General features: G+C 34.4%; 1 protein-coding gene and 1 non-coding gene across 2 annotated transcripts in view; both read left to right on the forward strand.

Moving 5' to 3' along the window:
• The window catches only part of GALNT13 (polypeptide N-acetylgalactosaminyltransferase 13), a 584203-nt gene that overhangs the window by 460424 nt on the left and 105253 nt on the right, over positions 1-18526 (forward strand). The gene's annotated exons all lie outside the window — the stretch shown is intronic.
• Positions 8081-8191, forward strand: LOC125123777 (U6 spliceosomal RNA). Its single transcript, XR_007134156.1, has one exon. It is a non-coding gene; the product is annotated as a U6 spliceosomal RNA (small nuclear RNA).

The raw sequence follows: 18526 nt of genomic DNA on the forward strand, positions 1-18526 counted from the left end.
GGACACAGGTACCTTTATATAATCATATTCTGGTTAGGACACATGTAGGCAAACAGACAGGGAATAGCATTATGTGGCAGGTGACACAAGACAAGTGGGGTTGAGACAATGGCTTATCAGAAAACTTCACCCTTGCATAATGTCTTAAACGGCATGTAGAAACTAGTGGTTCTACTTCAAGCTTCAAAAAGAATATTGAAGAGGAAGAGTGTGTGTGTGTGTGAAAGCATGCCTTATTGGAATAAATACTCTGTTATTCCTTAAGATTAAGATGTGTGTATGGGAAATGGAGTTGGAGCTGGAGGTGGTAATCAGAATTTGAGACTAAAGAGAAGGGAAATTTACAGTTTCATGAAGGTCCATGCATGCCCCATAAAGAGCTCTAGTCTTTATCATGAAGAACAGAGGGAGGCATCGAAGGACTTTAAACCACAGGAATGACTTAGCACAAGTTTTCATTCTGATTCAGTCTAAGCATTAATGGCAAGGTCATGTAAAATCTTTTGGAAATGATGTAAACATAACATTGTTCTTTGGAAAGAGCTCAGATTTAATAAAGCTGAAAAAAATGTTTGGAAACATGATTTAGCATTATAATTTTTTTTTTTTTTTGCATCTTGTGGTAGAAGTTTTCAGCTGTGATCTTCTAGATTTGAACTGAAATAAAAATTCAGTAAAGACCAGAGCTCTATTTTATGGGAACGTTCAGTCCCTAGTACACAAATAAATCTCGTATAAGATCATATTGATCCATGCATCACTATCACAAGGAAAATATACGTTCTAAACACTTTGATCAATAAAACAAGTAGTTTTATATAAAAGCAGATAAAAGGTAAAAATAAAATATGCATATTAATCAACCGTAGAAACCATTAAAACTTCACCATAGTATTCATTTTTCTTTGAAGCAAAGAAACTATTTACTAAATGCACCATCTCTCAGAAAGTCTAATTATTTCATGTGAAATTCTTCATTTCAGTTCTTTGAGGAAATTTCATACTTTTTTCTTTTTTTTTTTTTGTCTTTTTGCTATTTCTTTGGGCCGCTTCTGTGGCATATGGAGGTTCCCAGGCTAGGGGTCAAACCAGAGCTGTAGCTGCCGGCCTACACCACAGCCACAGCAATCATACTTTTTTCAGTGGTGTTTGACAATAATAATACAAAGCTGGTTTACTTATTGTTTCAATTTAAGGTGTATTTACACAAGTTTATTTGGTTGCAAGCATTATAACATGCTATGAAATATCACTACCCCTTTTGGCAAATGAATAGATTGAAGCCCAGGCAGGATCAGAGACTTGCCTAGTATGGTTCACTGTACCCACTTCAAGCTCAGGTAAGTCAGCCAGCCTTTCCTGTGCTTTAATAAGCAATGAAGCGAAACATGGGTGTATCATTGCCACTGCCTGCCCCACAGCTCTACCCAACCTGCTCCTTTTCTGGACCAGTTTCTCTCTAACTTTGTACCAATTTGGGTTTCCCTAAAATGTGTCTTTGAGTCTCAGGTAAATGAAATGGGTGTTTACTTTTACAGTGTCTGAAAAGTAAAATATGCAGCCTTCAGGTCAACAAATACTATTTATTGAATGCTCATTAATACTCTGAGACATAGTTCCAAATGCTATCCATGCATTATCTCATTTAAGGCTCATAATCCATGAGGTAGGTCTTTTTATTTTTCCCACTTTACAAATGAGAAATTAGAGGTTCAAAGAGGTGGAAGAACTTCTGATCGTCTGCCACATGGGATGTGGTGATGCAAAGCCTGAATTGAGTCCGGGTCAGTCTGACTCAAGTCACATCCTTGCTAACACTGCATTCTCCCTCTCTTCCGTGGTCGCCATCATAAGAATGATTTCTCAGTCCTACCGACTTATGTTCCTTCTGTGTACCTACCAGTGTAGGGATATTTAGTGTCCCTCCTATTCAGTTTCTCCACTTGTTCTCCTCCATCTCTGCCTACTAAAGCTTATTTAGCCTCCCTGGGCACTCTGAGAATGTGACAAGTCCTGTGCAAAGTCCTTTTAGCTGCTTCTCTGAGCAGCATCCATTTGTCTTGGTAGGATCTTATTTATGTTCTCTCTGCTTCCCTGGCAACTAGAGACTAACTTTGAATGACAGCTACTCCAGAATGAGTTTTGGCCTTTTGCCTCTAGTAAATGGGTAATTTTCTTGCATAAAGTCATAGAAAGATCATGAGTTTTGAATTACATTGGTCCAGTTTCAAACATCAACTCAGCCATTTACTAATTGTGCAACTTTCCCCAAGTGATTTAAACCTCTTTGAGCTTAATTTTAACATCTGTATAATGGATATTATATATCTCATCATCTTATTGTCAATTCAAATAAAATAATGAATATAGAGGACATTAGCATAGTAGTCCCTATATAATTAGCCTTCAATAAGCCCTTCTTGTTATAATTCTTAACCCTAGATCTTTACCAATTCTCTGTTCTCTACTCTGGCTCTGCCATGACTAGGTTCCTATATTTGAATACTAGTGTTTTCTATTCTTGGGACTCCCAAGAATGTATGGTTCTATGATACCAATTCCCTACCTATATGGATCTCTGCTGTAGTCTTTCTTAGACAGAAATGAGACTGGAATTATTGATTGGAATTTAATAATAATTATATAATTACTAACTTCTGTGGACTGATTTTGAATCTACAAACTTTTAAATTTAGTCCCCACTCATCTGTCAGTAGAATTATCCACTCCAGGCTTGTACCCTTATTGAGTTCCATGTTTTGCATGGCAAAAGCTCAGGTTACCTGTAGATATAGATACAGATATATAGATATAGATATAGTGTGTACTATGCACTGTTGGATTTGTCGTCTTGTTTGGTGCTTTCAATAAATCAGCTGAGGACTTGTAACAGGTCAGATGAAGAAATGAAGACCTGCCTTTAAAAAATAATACTTAATGGAACCCTATGAAATTGCTGATATTTGAACATTTTTGACCAACACAAATAACCATTTCTTATGAGTCAATCTAATACTCTCTTAAACTATGCAGGATGTCAGTTCTTTTTCTTGGTTCTTGACATGCATCAGCACAGGTACATGTAAATGTCATGCTTCATTCTCATGTTACGGTATTTGCCATACTGAAATGAGAAAAGCAATATTTAAGCTTTCTCTTTGGCACGAAGCATGAGATTCCAAAGGATAGATGCTGTCTTGACATCATCAGCTGCACAACATGAAACTCTCCTCAGCTTATTACTTCTCTTCTAAAATTCACAAAGCTAAATTCCTGGTCATACTTGGAACTTTGCCTGGATGTCCTTACCTAGTCTTGTAAGCATTAATTCTTCTTCTGTTAATGTGTCCTATATGAAAAGGATTTGTAACTTTGTGTTAACTATAAACACAGTATTGACCAATATATCCTTCTTCTCATAGTAATTGACACATTGCAACTACTTAATAAATCTTTATGTGAATTGATAAATTAAATAACTTAAGTACTACTTAATGAGTAGCACATTAAACATTTATTAGGTAAAATAATTTCATATACATTCTGTTGTTAAAAATAGGTACCTGGGGGGTTCCCGTTGTGGCTCGGCAGGTTACAAACCCAAATAGTATCCATGAGGATGTGGATTTGATCCCTGGCCTCACTCAGTGGGTTTAGGATCTGGCATTGCCTTGAGCTGTGTGGTGTAGGTCACAGATGCTCCTTGGATCTGGCATTGTTGGGGCTGTGATGTAGAAGGGCAGCTGCAGCTCTGATTCAGCCCCTAGCCTGGAAACTTCCATATGTTGCAGGTATGGCCCTAAAAAATAAATAAATAAATAAACAAACAAACAAATAAATAAATAAATAAATAAATAATAGGTACCTGGAAGTGAATGATTTCTGAAATATATTCACTCTAAAATATTCTCTTGTATGAAATTAGCTAAATCATGTAACCAAAACATTAATATTCTCAAAATAGATAAAATAACGTACATCAATTAGACATTGTGCCTTAGGCACTTAATTTTTGTGTGTTTTTACTGATTTGTTTTATGAGCACTTCTTAGCACTACTAAACAATATTTTTGAGAGTCTCATAAGTTTTTTTCCTAAATGCAAATAATTACAATTTTTTAATTAAATTCAAGGCTTACCTTTAAAATGAAAGAGAAAAGTCATTTTCCTATGAACATTCTTTCACTGAAGTTGTGATGAAAGACGCATAGACAAATACTACAAAAATACTGTTTATGCTTTAGTTTACAAAAACCACTGGGTTCCTCCAACCTTTTTTTGAGGATGTCATTATAGAATTTAAATGATTTCTAAAACCTTGTTGGTTAGTGTGGTATTTGATGAGAAAACAAAGTTTTTAATGTCATTATCAAGCTAATTTTAATAATAATAGCAGTATCCATATATTCTCCATGTTGAGATAAAACACCCTAAATAATTTTGTTTTGTGGTAATATTTTATCATATATATATATTTAATGTCCTAGCAGTGATTTTTATCTGTCTACTATTGTATCTGTGGATAATATTGTATATTTTTTCCTCAAAATTTTATGAAAATTTTCAAATACACAGCAAAGTTGACAAAATTTTACAGAGAACAGTTGTATATCTAACCACCTATATTCTGCTATTACCATTCTACTGTATACTTCCTTTATCACATACCCATCCATCAGCTCTCTAATAACCCATCTTTTTTTTTGGGTCTTTTTGCCATTTCTTGGGCTGCTCCCACAGCATATGGAGGTTCCCAGGCTAGGGGTCAAATCGGAGCTGTAGCCACCGGCCTACACCAGAGCCACAGCAACGCGGGATCCAAGCCGTGTCTATGACCCACACCACAGCTCACAGCAACGCCTGATCCTTAACCCACTGAGAAAGGCCAGGGATCGAACCCGCAACCTCATGGTTCTTAGTCAGATTCATTAACCACTGAGCCACGACGGGAACTCCCAACCCATCTATTTTTAGTCAACTTCAAAGTAAATTGAAGACATAGTACAATTGACATAAATACTTAAATTTAATACTGTAGGTAGAGAAATACTAAATACTCAATATTACTTAATATTTAATATTCAATATTTAATACTTAAATATTTAAAATCACAGAATACTTTTTTGGTGTTTTTAAATTGATGTATAGTTGATTCATAATATTGTGTTAATTTCTGCTTACAGCAAAGGGATTCAGTTATATATGTACTTTTAAAAAATATTTTCCATTATGATTTATCATAGGACATTGAATATAGTTCTCTGTGCTATACAGTAGGATATTGTTTATTCCCTCCTTGTATAATAGCTTATATCTGCTAACCTCAACCTCCCACTTCATCCCATTCCCAATCCACTCCCTATTTGCAGGTATAATTCTATTCTCTTTGAGTCTGTTTCTGTTCTGTAAGGAGATTCATTTGTGTCATATTTTAGATTCCATATATGTGGTATCTCATGGTATTTGCCTTTTTTTTTTTTTGACTTCACTTAGTATGAGACTCTAGTTGCATCCATGTTGCTACAAATGGTATCGCTTCATTCTTTTTATGGATGAGTAGTATTCCACTATATATATGTACCAAATCATCTTAATCCACTCAACTGTCGATGGACATTTAGGTTGTTTTCATGTCTTAGCTATTTTGAATAATGCTGCTATGAGCATAGGACTGCATGCATCTTTTTGAATTATAGTTTTGTCTGGATATTCTTCCAGGAGTGGGATTGCTGGATCATAACTCTATGCTTTGTTTTCTGAGGAACCTCCATACTGTTCTCCCTAGTGGTTGCACCAGTGTATATTCCCATGAACAGTATAGGAGGGTTCCTTTTTCTCCATATCCAGCATTTGTTATTTGTAGACTGTTTTAATGATGGGCATTCTCTCCAATGCAGGGTGGTACCTCATTGTAGTTTTGATTTGTACTTCTCTAATTATTAGTTAGATCACTTGTATGTCTTCTCTGAAGAAATGTCTATTTAGGTCTTCTGTTCGTTTTCAAGTGGCATGTTTTTTTTGTTGTTGTTGAATTGTATGAGTTGTGTGTCTGTTTTGAAAATCAAGCCCTTACTAATATTTTCATCATTTGCAAACATTCTCTCCCATTCTGTAGGTTGTCTTTCCATTTTATTTATACTTTAATGTATAAAAGCTTGTAAGTTGGGGTAGGTTCCATTTGTTCGTTTTTCTTTTTATTGCCTTGGGAGACTGATGTAAGAAAACTTTGGTACAATTTATGTCAGAGAATGTTTTGCCTGTGATCTCTTCTAGAAGGTTTATAGTGTCATATATTATGTTTAAGTTTTTAAAACAATTTTGAGTTTGTTTTTGTGTATGGTTAGATGGTATATTCTAATTTCATTGATTTACATGCAAGTGTCTAGCTTTCCCAACTCCACTTGCTAAAGCAAATATCTTAATCTCATTGTATATTCTTAACTCCTTTGTCAAAGATTAATTACTGTATGTGTGTGGTTTTATTCTGGGGCTCCCTATTCTAATCCATTAATTCATATGTCTGTTTCTGTGCTAATACCATGCTGTTTTGATTTCTGTAGCTTTGTAGTATTGTCTGAAGTCTGGAAGGGTTATGCCTCTTCCTTTGTTCTTTTTCTTCAGTATTGCTTTGGAAATTATGGATCTTTTATATTTCCATATACATTTTAGGACTATTTGTTCTTTTTCTGTGAAACACATCGTGTATAATTTGATAGAGATGGCATTAAATCCATAGATTGCTTTGGGCAGCATTGCCATTTTAACAATATTAATTTTTCCAATCCAAATGTGTGACATATCTTTCCCATTTCTTTGATTCACCATTAGTTTCCTTTTTGTTTTATAGTTATCAGCATATAAGTCTTTCAGATCCTTGGTGAGGTTTATACCTAAGTATTTTATTTTGGGGGATGCAATTTTAAAATGTATTCATTTTTACATTCTCTCATATTTCATTGTTAGTATAAAGAAATGTAACCAATTTCAGCATGTTAATCTTGTATCTGGCTACCTTACTGAATTTGCTTAGTTTTAGTAGTTTTTGTATGGTATAAAAGCACTAAACACTTAAATAGTACCAACCAAAGTCAATATTTGTTTAGGGTTTTTTTGTTTTGTTTTGCTTTTTCTTTTTAGGACTGCACTTGTGGCATATGGAGGTTCCCAGGTTAGGGCTCTAATTGGAGCTACAGCTGCTGACCTACACCACAGTCACAACAACACGGGATGCAAGCCACATCTGCAACCTACATACACCACAGCTCATGGCAATGACAGATCCTTAAGCCACTGAGAAAGGCCAGGGATCTTACCCACAACTTCATGGTTCCTAGTTGAATTTGTTTCTACTGCATGAAGAGGTTTTTTTGAGGTAAAATTTACATACAATGAATTATAAATACCTTAAGTGTGTATTTCTGAGTCTTTGAAAATGTATACAATTGTATAAACCAAGACTATTCAAATTATAATACATTAATATCTCTCCTGAAAACTCCCCTTTACCTTTCTTTAAATCCCATCCTCCCAAAGTCAGCTATGACTGGTGCTTTTGAAACATGGATTAGTTTTGCTTGGTCTAGAATGTCATATAAGACAATATAAAAATAAATGAGGAGTTCCCATCATGGCTCAGCAAAGCCAGGGATCAAACCCCCATCCTCATGGATACTAGATGGTTTCTTAACCCACTTAGCCATGATGGGAACTTCAAAACCAGGTAGTTTAAATCTTCTAAACTGGTTCTTTTTCAAGACTGTGTTGGGTAGAGTAGGTCCTATTATTTTAATAGTCCATTCAAAAATAATTTGCTATTTTACACTGTTGGAAGTTATAGCAGGAACTGGCAAAGAATATTCACTTTGTATGAATACTTTTATAAAATAACTCAGTTTTTGTTTCTCTTAAGTGTCTATATATCTAAAAATTTAACTAGTTTTGTTATTAATCAATTGGACATCCTAGGAAAATTTAATGTTTCAAATATTTTCCTTGAAGGTAGCGATTCTTTAAAAGTTCCTAATAAGATACACTTTAATTATTTAAACATAATTCAAAGTAATAAAACATGTAAAGCCTGTGCTCACTTCAGCAGAACACATACAAAACTGGAATGATACAATGATACAGAGAAGATTAGAATGGTCCCTGAACATAGATGACTAAATTTTTGAAGTGTTCCATATATTTTAAAAAAATGTAAAACTTTTCAAAGATTGAATGTAACGTGATTTCTCTATAGGAATGGAACAAGAGATTTCTTATTACAGAGATGTAATGCTGATTCCTGAAATGTTCATGTGTGTCTGGGCTGTTTCTTATTCAGCTCTGTACTGTGATAACTCCTGAGATAACTAACTGTTGTCTATGGACTTAATAGTGAAAGTGAAAATAACTAACAAGGCCAATAAATTAATCTTCTTAGAGAAGATGCCATATATTCCTAATGAAGTTGATGGGAAAACCCAGGGTTTTGAATGAGACATGTTTAAATCTAGGTACCTGATAGATGTTTGGCATATGTCAGGGGGACTATAAATGAGGGCCCCAAATTCCTTGAACCTTCATCACTATGACAGATGTTGACAGTTTTAATCTTTTCTATTGCTTAGATACTGTGATTATTGGCTCTCATTAGGCAAATGTAGTTTTTCTTAAACCATGCGACATGAATTGCAACTCTGTCACTGGTTCAAATTTGTCTTTAGGAAATATATTTCCAACTTTGGTGGATGACACCTCAGAATTTATATTACATATTGCAGTGCAATCAGTCTTTTAAAATCATATGTGAAATAATATAACTGAAAAACAAACATAAAACAAATATATGATATAATAAAAGTTTATTATAGAACTGTGAAAAGTTTGTTCATTTTTATTATTGCTGATATGCTTAAGTAGTAACCACAGAGTTTATTTATAAATGTAATAATAAAATCTCACAGCATCCACAAGACAGCTTTTAGTCTGAGTGACTGCATTAAAATGAGTATTTTCTTCAAGCAAAATTATTTCATAATGTTCTAGAATGTTAGACACTATGTTCTAAGGTTAAATTGTCTTTGATAATGGACTCCGAGGTCACATTTTCACCTTGCTACCAGCAGACCAAAGAAAGTATTTAAAATTTCCATGGTTAGTGATAAGAGTCTTTCTGCCTTTCTTCCTGCCAATATCTTTCATTGCCAGTTGTTTTACTGGGAATAGAATAAGGTTGTTTCTCAAATATTCCTGTTTATCATCACTTTCCCCTTGGAATTAAAATGGTTTCAGATATCTCAACTGAACTTCACTGAGGTCTGATATTGTTCACTAAATCTCTACTAAACACAATTTCTAATTTCTCTTTGATCATCATTCAATTATTATTTGTGAGCAAACCTTCTCAGAATTGGTTTAAAACCAGTTTGCTTTGTTTTCGACAAGGTTATCTACAGATTTTCCCATTAGCTTTCTGCTATTAAGTAAATTTAACTACTATTAAGTAGATTTTTCTTAGCAGTCTTTGGGAGTAAATGAAGAAATGTGTCTCTGGTCTATTATTCTGATTTTCTAAACTCAGACTCTAAAATTCTGTATGTCACTTAAGGGCCTAAAAATTGCGAGTTTTCAGTCTGTTTAGATTAGATTTTTGTGAGAAATATAGACCCATGGGAAAAGTGCTTTTTAATCAGTTCTTGAAATCAATAATGCAATAAAGCAATACAACAGAAATAAATTCTTTTGAGGAAATTTTATAGGGTAGATATCATGGAGTATTCTAACTCATTTCATATTTATGTAAGATATATCACTTAACACTAAACTATTTTATATAGGAAACCTCATCACTGGTATGACTTTTGGTAAATAAACACTCTTCTCAATTTTATATGTATAATATACCCCACTTTAAATCAGTATTTTCCAAGCCTCTGTCCCTAATTTATCTCTTTTATTACTTTTGCCATATCCTAATCTATACTTACTTTTTTTAAAATTTATTTTAAATCTCCTCATAACTGAGCCTTATAAACTTACCTATTAAGATGTAAATTGGTATGCATATACCACCTAAAAGACTTATTTTTTCCACTAGTGGTACATGTATCTCTGTTTATGAAAAGCTTTTGGTAGTCTTAAATGATCTATATATTTGACAATATCTGTTTTTATTAACCTGGAGGCTGACTGAAAGTAAAGAAAGGTGTGGAGACCCAGACAGTATGTTGAAAAGAACATTGTACTGGAAATTAGATAAATTGGATCTACCTTCTAATTGCCTTTATATCTTTTTTGAAATACAGTTTTGAGTATGTATTTTCTTAGTCCAAGTCAATTGTTTAATTTCCATATTAAAAGTATAAATTGACCTCTAAGATTCTTCATAGCTTTTAACTCTATGGGAGAGTAAAACATGTGTCATAACACTCTTGCTTTATTTTTGGCAATGCATTTTCTACCATTAGTATTTTTTGTTCTTCCTGTATTACTGATAAGAGTGCTAGCTTTGGTTTAATAATCCATCTGAATTCTTGTAAGCTTATTAGAGTTTACTGTCAACCTTGGGATCCCAAGTCTATTCCTGGTTTCTCATTTGGCTACATGTTCAAGGTAGGAAGTAGGCTGCTTCTGATATTTAATGAATGCAGGTTCTTTAGTTAGCTGGGTTTAGTCACTCTCAGGAGGCAATTATGAGACACTGTGCTTTGGTGAAGAACATTTGGAGAAAAACTGGACTTTATATTGTCTGTAACATTGGGGAACCTATTTAAATACTCTAGTCTTCCATGTTCCCACCTGTAACAAAGATACATTTTGGTATAGTTGGTCATTCAGCGGGATGGTCAGGATACTTTCTAAGGCCCCAGTATCAGTCACATTTGATATTCAGCTGGAGTGATGGCAGGAGGAGGAAGATTTCATCAGTCTTTTAGTATGTGCCATATAAAGGATAAAAAATGACAGTATGCAGCTCTGTTATATTCAAATGGGCCTCATAAAATAGTCTGCTAATTAATTGACTAAAATTTATTACAAATATTTTAACTTTTTAAATTTGAATTTACCTATTATCCTTTGATCCGCCAAAATGAGGTTCCAACTTAACCTCAATAAATTTTGAGTATATCTGAGCTTTGAGTGGGCTAATGCCCTTACTAACTGAAAATATTTCTGTAAGATGTGAATGTTTTTGCATATTGCTAAGGAATACTTGACTTCTTAAAATCATTCTCTGATGTACTGTGCTCTGACACAAATTATATGATGTTCTAAATATATGCATTAAAAGAAAGAAAGAGACTCTTTCAAACAGCAAGTTTTGCTACCATGTAACAGTGATCCAGTTATCTTTGATATTATTTTTCATTCCTCATTTCTTTTAGAGGATCATTCCTTTTTAAAAAATCTGTGATTTTTTTTCATAAGTTAATCTATTTTAGTTAAATTTTGGTATGTTAAAAGTGTTTTTCTCTATTCTTCATTATGTGAACCCAAAATTGGTTATCTTTTACTAGACACTTTGATTAAAGATAGAAAACTGAGAGGTCACTTATAATGCTAAGCCAATTCTATATGCATCCATAGAGTTATGTTCACTTTTATGTAAAACTTTATAGTGCCTTGAAATATTAAAAAAAATTCTAGGTTCAAAATCACTTAATTCAACATTTCCATGCAATATAACAACCTATTAAAAACAATGGGAAAAGGTTAAACAAGACTATAAGTAAGAATCATAACTGGTGCTATTTTGATTTTATTTACTTGCTTTTTTTTTCTTTTCAGGATTAAAAAAAAAATCTTACCTTTTTAAAAATATATGCTCATTTGTTTATTTGAGTCTCAAATTTGTGTGAACTTTTAACAAAGGGCTTGCCCATTTTCTTTGCATTGTTCAAGTTTTATACATCTAACTTTAATACTTAGATACCTGCCAAGAGCAATCTTTCAGCATTTTTAAGTCTACAAGAAGCTACAATGAAAGAAATGCGTGGCCTGCATTGATGGTACTATAAATTTTTTAACTCACTGAAATTCACTAAAAACAGAACCTATTTTCAGCCATTCCTTGTTCAGCCTACATTCCTTGCCTGAATAACTGTAATAAAATGGGACAAAACAAATTTTGATGGGCAATTTCATCGCAGCCCATCTGTTCAGTTGTGCTGTGAGGCAGAAACCTGGGCTGTTCTGTCTGCTGCTTTTAAGCTTGCCTTACTAAAGTGTGGAGAATCAGAATGACAAGGTACTGCATTTATTTCTATTTCTATTGCCGTTGATTGACTCTTCTTCCCACCTTTCACAGTGGCACTGAGGCAGCAATCAGATAGCTGGTGGTACCAGAGATGAGAGCTCAAATGGAGTTGGAACTAGATTAGGTATTCTGTTCAAGGAGGTCTTGAACACAGAGCATGAGTGAGATGAATCCAAACTATAATCCGCTAGGGAAGACTAAGATTCAAACACTAGAGAGACTGATGATATACTCCAAGTTCAAATGACAAGGGGGATAATTACAGAGCCAAGCATGAGCAGGTGGGCAGAGACTAGATTAGCACTGGAGCTGATCATAATCCAGCAAAGAGGACTGATGTCCAGAGCCATGGTGGCTAGAACTACTGTTTACCAACTGGAGGGTTCCTAGGATGAAAAGATCATGAAAATGTTGACAACTGCCTCAGTGTTTGAGGACTAAAACTAGGCAAAGTTGAGACTCAGGACTTTCTCCTTACTTTCCTGGTGAAATGCCTCAAGTATTCTGCTTCATTTGACAAACTAAAGGGAGACAATCTGCTTGTGATTCATGGGTCACTTGTTCTTTCTCCAGAATGGCCTTGCACATTTTATTTTATTTTATTTGAATGTAAACACAATTACTGAGCAGTAAATAATGATTTTCCCTACCCATTGATTACTGAGTGCATGTTGATGCTAGAGATGCATTGATTTATACAAACCCAGCTTAAAATGGAGCAGATGGGTATGTAAAGGTTTACTCAAAATCGATGTGAATTAGATTGCTGCTCCTCAGTAAAACATATTGTAAGTTAGAATGGCTATTTTCTTAAACCTAATGTGATAGACTGCTGTCTGAAGCAATCTGTTAAGGTAGACTGACTCAAAATGTACCCCTTGATCTCAAAAATCAGCATTGCAAAAGAAGCATATGATTTAATTAGCAGAGGTATAAATATCAGATGAGGGGACCATATTGTATCTCTGCAAGTGGAGTTAATGAATTTTAGAAAATCTCTGAAAAAAAAAATGCTTGGCAATAAATCTTATAAAAAAGAAAGATGATGTTTTTTTTTTCATTATACAGTATTACATTGGCTACTTTTCTTCCTAAATTGAGTGTTTTCAAATATTCATATATGCATATGTTATAGTAGTTTAATCATTGTACTATTCTGAATGCAAGAGTACTGATTGGATGGCTTCATTAAAGGAAAATCATTAACATTTATGTCCTTGGTCACTGGTGTTGATTACAATGTAAAAAACAAAAACAAAAAAAGATAATCTGTATACAGTCCATTGGCTCTCTTATCAGGCACTTCTTTCCTTTCACATAAGAAAGGTCTAACCATTCATATTCCTGAATATCCAAATATAGGCTATTCTTTGTCCAGATCTTTTCCTAGCTAGATCTTGAGGGTTCTGAAAGCCTAGGCAGGAGAGGAAGTTGCCAGAGGGAGTTCAACAGACAAGGTTTTAACCCAGAAAACAAAACAAAACAAAACAAAAAAATTCTAAAATGATTGTAGATTTTGGGTTTTCTACTGGATATACACACCAGATGTATTGTGAGCAGGATATTGGGAATGCATTGGAAATTAAGAAACCAGCAGCTTAAAAAAATCTTGTGTGATAACAGCAGTGATATACAGTGCTATATCAGAAACTCACAGTACCTGCAAATCAAATACACAATACAAACATACACACAAAAAGTAATCTAAAACAACACTAAAGATAGCCATCAAACCACAAGAGAACAAAAGAGAAAGGGAAGAAAAAAGACCCACAAAAACAAATCCAAAACAATTAACAAAATGGCAATAAGTACATACTTATCAAGAATTACCTTAAAGGTAAATGGATTAAATGCTTTGACCAAAAGACAAGGACTAATAGAATGGATACAAAAGCAAGACATGTCCATGTGCTGTCTACAGAGACCCACTTTAGATCTAGGAACATATATAGACTGAAAATGAGGGGATGGAATATGGTATTCTGTGAAAATGGAAAAAAAAAAGCTGGAGTAGCAATACTCATATCTAACAAAATAGACTTCAAAATAGATACTGGTACAAAACACAAAGAAGGAAACTACATAACGATCAATGAATCAATTTGAGAAGAAGCTTATAACAACTGTAAATATATATATGCACATAACATAGGAGTACCTCACTATATAAGTCAACTGCTAAAAGCCACTAAAGGAGAAATCGACAATAACACAATAATAGTGGGGAAAGTTAACACCTAACTTACAGCAATAGAAAGATTATCCAGACAGAAAAGCAATAAGGAAACATAGGCCTTAAATGACATATTAGACCAGATGGACTTAATTGATATTTATAGAATATTCTATCTGAAATCAGCAGAATATATTTTCTTCCTAAGTGACTATTGCACATTTTCCAGGATAGTTCACATGTGGGACCAAAAAATCAAGCCTTGGTATATTTTTAAAAACTGAAATTTTATCAAGCATCTTTTTTCTGACCACAATACTATGAGATTGGAAATCGATTACAAGAAAAAAAATGTGAAAAACACAAACATGGAGGATAAACAATATTATACTAAACAACCAATGGATCATGGAAGAAATGAAAAAGGAAAGCAAAAAATACCTAGAGACAAATGACACTGAAAATATGATGATCTAAAACCTATAGGATACAGCAAAATCAGTTCTAAGAGGGAAATTTATTCCAATACAGTCTTATCCCAGGAACTAGAAAAATCTCAAACAACCTAACTCTACGCCTAAAGCAACTAGAGAAACAAAGATAAACAAAACCCAAAGTTAGTAGAGGAAAGAAATCATAAAGATCAGAGCAGAAATAAATAGGGATGAAGAAAACAATAGAAAATAAAAACTGGTTCTTTGCAAAGATCAGCTAAATTGATAAAACTTTATCCAGACTCATCAAGTAAAAAAGGGAGAGGGCTCAAATCAATAAAATTAGAAATGATAGGGAGTTCCCATTGTGGCTCAGTGGTAACAAACCTGACTAGGATCTATGAGGATGCAGTTCAATCCCTGGCCTCACTCACTGGGTTAAGGATCTGGCATTGCCATGAGCTGTGGTGTAGATCACAGATGCAGCTCAAACCCTAAGTTGCTGTGGTTGTGGAACGGCCTGACAGCTGTAGCTCTGATTCAGCCCCTAGTCTGGGAACTTCCATATGCCCACAAGTAAGGCCCTAAAAAGCAAAAAAAAAAAAAAAAAAAGATAAAAATGTTACATTAAACATCACAGGCAGGAATACAAAAACTCATAAGAGATTACTACAAGCAATGATATGCTAATAAAATGGACAACCTAGAGGAAATGGACAGATTCTTACAATGGTGTAATCTTCCATGACTGAACCAGGAAGAAATAGAAATTATGAAAACACCAATCACAATTACTGAAATTGAAACTGTGATTTAAAAACTTCTAATAAACAAAAGTCCAGGACCAGATGGCTTCACAGGCAAATTCTATCAAATATTTAGAGGGGAGTTAACACCTATCATTCTGAAACTATTCCAAAAAAAACTGCAAGGAAGGAACACTCCAAGTTCATTCTATGAGGCCACCATTACCCTGATACCAAAACCAGACAAAGATACCACAAAAACAGAAAATTACAGGGCAATATCACTAATATAAGAAAAAATACCTCAACAAAATACTAGCAAAATTCAACAATACATTAAAGGGATCATATACCATGATCAAGTGGGATTTATCCCAGAGGTGCAAGGACTTTTCAAAATCCACAAATCAAACAGTGTGATACGCTACATTTACAAACTGAAGAATAAAACCATATGGTCATCTCAAGAGATGCAGAAAAAGATTTTGACAAAATTCAACATGCATTTATGATAAAAACTCTTCACAAAGTGGGCATAGAGGGAACCTTCCTCACAATAATAAAGGTCACACAGAAGAAAGCCATACGTAACATCAGTATCAATGATGAAAAGCTGAAAGAATTCCTGCTAAGATCAGGAACAAGACAAGGGTGTCCATTCTCACTGTTTTTATTCAATACAAGATTTGGAAGCTCTAGCCACAGCAATTGGAGAAGAAGAAGAAATAAAACGAATCCAAATTGGAAGAAAAGAAGTAAAATGTCACTGTTTGCAGATAGCATAATACTATACACAGAACATCCTAACAATGCTACCAGGAAACTACTAGTGCTCATCAATGAATTCAGTAGAATCACAGGATACAAAATTAATACACAGAAATTTCTTGCATTCCTATTTACTCACAACAAAAGGTGATTTGCAATAGAAATTAAGGAAGAAATGCCATTTACCATTCCATCAAAAAGAAAATAAAATACCAAGTTCCCATCATGGCTTAGCAGCAATGAACCCAACTAGTATCCATGAGTATGTGGGTTCAATCCCTGGCCTTGCTCAGTGGGTTATGGATCTGGTGTTGCCATGAGCTGCAGTGTAGGTCGCAGATGAGGCTTGGATCATGTGATGCTGTGGCTGTAGCATAGGCCAGCAGCTTTAGCTCAAATTTGACCCCTAGCATGGGAATAAACCTACTTGAGGAGGCAAAAGCCCTGTACTCCAAACATTGTAAGATGCTGATGTGAAAGAAACTGAAGATGACACAAATGGATGGAAAGATATATCATGTTCTTGGATTGAAAGAATCATGAGTGTCAAAATGATTATACTACCCAAGGCAATCTACAGATTCAATGTAATCCCTCTCAAATTACCAATGGCATTTTTCACAGTACTAGAACAAAAAATTGTAAAATCTGTATGGAAACACAAGAGGCCCTGAATAGACAAAGCCATCTTGAAAAAGAAAAACAGCTGGAGGAATCAGGCTCCCTGACTCCAGATTATACCATAAAGTACAGTCATCAGAAATGTATGGTACTGGCACAAAAACAGAAATGTAGATCAAGGGAACTTAATACAAAGCCCAGGCAAAACCTAGACAGCTATGGTCAATTAATCTAGGACAAAGGAGTCAAGAAACTATAGTAGGGAATAGACAGTATCTTCAATAAGTAATGCAGGGAAAACTGGACAACTACATGTGACAGCATGAAATCAGAACAGTCTCTTAATACCATACACAAATTAACTCAACATGGATTAAAGACCACAATGTAAGACAAGATACTATAAAACTCATAGAGGAAAACATAGGCGGAATGTTTTCTGATGTAAATCAGCAATATCTTTTTGGATTCACCTCCTAGCGCAATAAAAATAAAAACAAATATAAACAAGTGGGACCTAATTAACTTAAAAGCTTTTGCACAGTAGAGAAAACAATTAAAAAAAACTGAAAAGACAACCCACAGAATTGGAGAAAAACTTTGCAAATGATACAACCAATAAGGGCCCCATTTCCAAAATATACAAACAATTCATACAACTCAACAGCAAAAAAAAAACCCACCCAATTAAAAAATGGCCAGAAGATCTAAATAGATATCTCTCCAAAGAATACAAACAGATGACAAACAGGCACATGAAAAAACGCTCAACATCACTAATTATTAGAGAAATTCAAATCCAAACTACTGTGAGGTATCACTTCACACCAGTCAGAATGGCTATCGCTAACAAGTCAACAAATAACAAATGCTGGAGGGTGTGTAGAGAAAAGGGTACCCTCCTATGCTGTTGGTGGGAATGTCAATTGGTACAACCACTATGGAAAATAGTATGGAGGTACCTCAGAAAACTAAACATAGAAGTACAATATGATCCAGCAATCCCACTCCTGGGCATATATCCAGACAAAACGTTCCTTGGAAAAAATGCATGCACTCCTATGTTCATTGAAGCACTATTCACAATAGCCAAACATGGAAATAACCTAAATGTCCATTGACAGATGAATGGATTAAGAAGATGTGATATATATACACAATGGAATACTACTCTGTCATTAATAAGAACAAAATAATGCCATTTGCAGCACATGGATAGAATGAGAGATTCTCATACTAAGTGAAGTAAGTCAGAAATGAAAGACACCATATAATATCACATATCTGGAATCTAACATATGGCACAAATGAACCAATCTACAGAAAAGAAACAAACTCATAGACCTGGAAAATAGACTTATAGTTGCCAAAGGGAAGGCAGGGGGAGTGGGATGGGCTGGGTGTTTGGGATTAGTAGATGCAAGCTATTTTATTTGGAGTGGTAAGCAATGGGATCCTGCTGCATAGAACAGGGAATTTTATCTAGTCACTTGTGATGGAACATGATGGAGGATAACACGAGAAAAAGAATGTGTGTGT

The sequence above is a fragment of the Phacochoerus africanus genome, chromosome 3, assembly GCF_016906955.1.
Source record: "Phacochoerus africanus isolate WHEZ1 chromosome 3, ROS_Pafr_v1, whole genome shotgun sequence".
NCBI lineage: Eukaryota > Metazoa > Chordata > Mammalia > Artiodactyla > Suidae > Phacochoerus > Phacochoerus africanus.